A 5,662-nucleotide genomic window follows, 5' to 3' on the forward strand; every position below is an offset into this window, starting at 1 on the left:
AGTTAATTCGTTCCAGGACCTTATTTGTAAATCGAAATGGTCGTATGTCAGCAGGATTTTCCGATAAGAATACATTATAATTCCATTAATCCATTCCACTGCCCGAAAACCAACACTAAATCCTTAATAAATACTGCTTGTACTATTGCAAATAGCAATTACACAGAGCAACACAAATAAATTGTGGGAAAAAAATCGGAATTATAATAACTGTAACAATGTTACAAATAGGGTTGTAATGTGGCGAATGTGTTTTGCATAGTGTACCTGAATGCAACATGTGGCTGACGTGACAGAGTGAGAGAGGACTTTTTGCTTTCACTTTTCATATTCAGCTGTGGCGGACAGTAGGCATGTTGTGTTGCACAAGTTCTAAAACAAATGATTAAAACCTGACGAAGCTGGCAATTTCTTTGGCGATGTTTCAATAATAATAATTGTCAACCTAACTTATAAAGACTGGCGAACGGAGGAGGAACGTTAAGATCGTAGACATTCTACGAACGTATTGTCGAGCCAGTTCACAAACGTGCTTACCACACTCATATTTTTCTGTCATTTCCATCTTAATTTCAATGGTAAGCCTCACCTTTTTCCGTTTTTCACCACCTGCACTAACATTCTTGAAACCCATGTTGATTTCTCCCAAAAGAAAGTTCCGCGCCTTGGTCCTGCGGGAAAACAAAGAAACTGCAGCGCTGTCATAAATCGTCGTATTTCGAGCATGTCATCAGATGTACAAACAAATGGCGAGTCAAATTTTACGTCGGATATCGAAAAGATCGTGTGTCTCCCTGCTCTTTGTTTGTCAGGCAGTGCACTGGAGTTGCTTATTAAAGTTAACGATGATTGACAGATTTTTTGTTTGATCTTGCCAGAGACACGAACTTCATAAGCACCGCATGCTTCAATCATTGTTTGACTTATTAAACAGCTGCTGTGGCAACTCATTTTGTGTAAGTGAGCAGCTTGAGTGGATTTGAGTGGACTCACTCGATGAAGCATTGAACAAGGCCAAGCATTTTTCTACTTCTTTATTCTTGTTTAAAAATAATTTGGTGGGACAGTAACATGTTTAAAACTTATCATCATTATTACATTTGAAGTGCTTCAAAACCATTTATTAAAAAAAAATATATATATATTTTTTTTAATTATACTTTGGGATAAAAAAGTGAAAAAACACTTCTTATATGTATCTCTTTCCAATGCTAAATCTGAATAAATACATTGAACACACCCAAAAAATAATTTATTTTAGGGGGTGTGCTGGTGCACTACGTTTTTTCACTTACCGCGGTGGGTTCTGGTCCCATTAACAGCGAAAAACAAGGGATAACTATAATACTGTGTTTGTATTACCCGTTCTAACATTTTCTCTTAAAGTATCATCATGTCCTACAAATGTTTTTATAACCAGAACCATGAAATAATTTGCATTAGTATAAATAGGTCAAATGAATGGATCTAGATTTAAGACATGGATGTCCAAACCTTTTTCTCCAAGGGCTGCTTTCAGAAAAATCAAAGGACGCAAGGGCCAATTTGAAAATTTTCCACGTTAATTCGTTAAACAGAGAATTGGAATCGGGTCAAAAAAAGTTTTTAAAATATATTTATTTTTAAGTATTAACTCATCGGCCGCCAATGACAGCGGTAGACAACCAATCCATTTTGACCGTCCATTTTGGACAGCCAAATTGGATTAGACGTCTATCGCTGCCAATGGCAGTGAAACATGATCATTCAATGTCAGCTTTCTCCGTTTAATTGGACTTGATGTCTTTACAATGGCAGTGAGTTAAGGGCCAAATGCAACAAAATCATCCAGGGGAACAATGAGTTTGCAATACTGTAAAATATTGACATTCAAGTTTCCTACATTTATTTCAACATGTCAGATTTTGAACCTTGAGCTTGTGTAGAGGAATTATATGACTAGCTCTATCTAGTGTTAAAGATGAAAAGTGCAATAGAATGCAAGCTGAATTTAAGATTCTTGTGTGAGCCACATTCAGTTACATTTTCATAATTTTTTCTGGGCCTAGAAAAACTGGCCAGCAGGCTGCAGTTGGTCCGTGAGCCATAGTGTAGACACCCTTCATTAAAAAAAGGGTATTTTAACTGCTTTACCACTGTACAAGGCAATATCAGATCTTAGAAAATAGCAATTGTAGCAAATCCAGACACTAGTAGTATAGGCACATCAGGCACAGAGGCATTGCTTCATACACATACAGTGCCTTGCAAAAGTATTCGGCCCCCTTGAACCTTGCAACCTTTCGCCACATTTCAGGCTTCAAACATAAAGATATAAAATTTTAATTTTTTGTCAAGAATCAACAACAAGTGGGACACAATCGTGAAGTAGAACAACATTTATTGGATAATTTAAACTTTTTTAACAAATAAAAAACTGAAAAGTGGGGCGTGCAATATTATTCGGCCCCCTTGCGTTAATACTTTCTAGCGTCACCTTTTGCTCCAATTACAGCTGCAAGTCGCTTGGGGTATGTTTCTATCAGTTTTGCACATCGAGAGACTGACATTCTTGCCCATTCTTCCTTGCAAAACAGCTCGAGCTCAGTGAGGTTGGATGGAGAGTGTTTGTGAACAGCAGTCTTCAGCTATTTCCACAGATTCTCAATTTGGATTCAGGTCTGGACTTTGACTTGGCCATTCTAACACCTGGATACGTTTATTTTGGAACCACTCCATTGTAGATTTGGCTTTATGTTTTGGATCATTGTCCTGTTGGAAGATAAATCTCCGTCCCAGTCTCAGGTCTTGTGCAGATACCAACAGGTTTTCTTCCAGAATGTTCCTGTATTTGGCTGCATCCATCTTCCCGTCAATTTTAACCATCTTCCCTGTCCCTGCTGAAGAAAAGCAGGCCCAAACCATGATGCTGCCACCACCATGTTTGACAGTGGGGATGGTGTGTTCAGGGTGATGAGCTGTGTTGCTTTTACGCCAACCATATTGTTTTGCATTGTGGCCAAAAAGTTCAATTTTGGTTTCATCTGACCAGAGCACCTTCTTCCACATGTTTGGTGTGTCTCCCAGGTGGCTTGTGGCAAACTTTAAACGAGACTTTTTATGGATATCTTTGAGAAATGGCTTTCTTCTTGCCACTCTTCCATAAAGGCCAGATTTGTGCAGTGTACAACTGATTGTTGTCCTATGGACAGACTCTCCCACCTCAGCTGTAGATCTCTGCAGTTCATCCAGAGTGATCATGGGCCTCTTGGCTGCATCTCTGATCAGTTTTCTCCTTGTTTGAGAAGAAAGTTTGGAAGGACGGCCGGGTCTTGGTAGATTTGCAGTGGTCTGATGCTCCTTCCATTTCAATATGATGGCTTGCACAGTGCTCCTTGAGATGTTTAAAGCTTGGGAAATCTTTTTGTATCCAAATCCGGCTTTAAACTTCTCCACAACAGTATCTCGGACCTGCCTGGTGTGTTCCTTGGTTTTCATAATGCTCTCTACACTTTAAACAGAACCCTGAGACTATCACAGAGCAGGTGCATTTATACGTAGACTTGATTACACACAGGTGGATTCTATTTATCATCATCGGTCATTTAGGACAACATTGGACCATTCAGAGATCCTCACTGAACTTCTGGAGTGAGTTTGCTGCACTGAAAGTAAAGGGGCCGAATAATATTGCACGCCCCACTTTTCAGTTTTTTATTTGTTAAAAAAGTTTAAATTATCCAATAAATGTTGTTCCACTTCACGATTGTGTCCCACTTGTTGTTGATTCTTGACAAAAAAATTAAATTTCATATCTTTATGTTTGAAGCCTGAAATGTGGCGAAAGGTTGCAAGATTCAAGGGGGCCGAATACTTTTGCAAGGCACTGTACATACAGTGGGGCAAATAAGTATTTAGTCAACCACTAATTGTGCAAGTTCTCCCACTTAAAAATATTAGAGAGGCCTGTAATTGTCAACATGGGTAAACCTCAACCATGAGAGACAGAATGTGGGGAAAAAAACAGAAAATCACATTGTTTGATTTTTAAAGAATTTATGTGCAAATCATGATGGAAAATAAGTATTTGGTCGATAACAAAAGTTCTTCTCAATTCTTTGTTATGTACCCTTTGTTGGCAATAACGGAGGCCAAACGTTTTCTGTAACTCTTCACAAGCTTTTCACACACTATTGCTGGTATTTTGGCCCATTCCTCATGCAGATCTCCTCTAGAACAGTGATGTTTTGGTGCTGTCGTTGAGGAACACGGACTTTCAACTCCCTCCACAGATTTTCCATGGGGTTGAGATCTGGAGACTGGCTAGGCCACTCCAGGACCTTGAAATGCTTCTTATGAAGCCACTCCTTTGTTGCCCTTGGTGTGTGTTTGGGATCATTGTCATGCTGAAAGACCCAGCCACGTCTCATCTTCAATGCCCTTGCTGATGGAAGGAGATTTTCACTCAAAATCTCTCGATTCTTTACTTTACACAGATCAGTCGTCCTGGTCCCTTTGCAGAAAAACAGCCCCAAAGCATGAATTTTCCACCCCCATGCTTCACAGTGGGTATGGTGTTCTTTGGATGCAATTCACGAGAACCTGTGTTTCTACCAAAAAGTTCTATTTTGGTTTCATCTGACCATAACACATTCTCCCAGTCCTCTTCTGGATCATCCAAATACTCTCTGGCGAACCGCAGACGGGCCTGGACGTGTACTGGCTTCAGCAGGGGGACACGTCTGGCAGCGAACCGTAGACGGGCCTGGACGTGTACTGGCTTCAGCAGGGGGACACGTCTGGCAGTGCAGGATTTGAGTCCCTGGCGGCGCATTGTGTTACTGATAGAAGCCTGTTACTGTGGTCCCAGCTCTCTGTAAGTCATTCACTAGGTCCCCCCGTCTGGTTCTGGGATTTTTGCTCACCGTTCTTGTTATCATTTTGACACCACGGGTGAGATTTTGCATGGAGCCCCAGGTCGAGGGAGATTATCAGTGGTCTTGTATGTCTTCCATTTTCTAATAATTGCTCCCACAGTTGATTTCTTTACATCAAGCATTTTAACTATTGCAGATTCAGTTTCCCAGCCTGGTGCAGGTCTACAATTTTGTCTCTAGTGTCCTTCGACAGCTCTTTGGTCTTGACCATAGTGGAGTTTGGAGTTGACTGACTGAGATTGTGGACAGGTGTCTTTTATACCGATAATGAGTTACAACAGGTGCCATTAATACAGGTAACGAGTGAAGCCTCGTGAGACCTCGGTAGAAGAAGTTAGAACTCTTTGACAGCCAGAAATCTTGCTTGTTTGTAGGTGACCAAATACTTATTTTCCAGTCTAATTTGGAAATAAATTCTTTAAAACCCAAACAATGTGATTTTCTGTTTTTTCTCTCCACATTCTCTCATGGTTGAGGTTTACCCATGTTGACAATTACAGGCCTCTCTAATCTTTTCAAGTAGGAGAACTTGCACAATTGGTGGTTGACTAAATACTTATTTGCCCCACTGTATACAGTAAATAATGCTATGCGCTTCAGGCGTCTAGATTTTTTTTTTTTTTTTTTTTAACTCGAATATGCTCAGAAAACTTTACTCAGTATTTTTTTAGCAAAATGTTTCTTCTCTAATTTGTTTAAAAATGTTAAGTGATTTTATTTAAAACAATTGTACTGTTCAGTGGATG

This window comes from Corythoichthys intestinalis, chromosome 8, assembly GCF_030265065.1.
Source record: "Corythoichthys intestinalis isolate RoL2023-P3 chromosome 8, ASM3026506v1, whole genome shotgun sequence".
NCBI lineage: Eukaryota > Metazoa > Chordata > Actinopteri > Syngnathiformes > Syngnathidae > Corythoichthys > Corythoichthys intestinalis.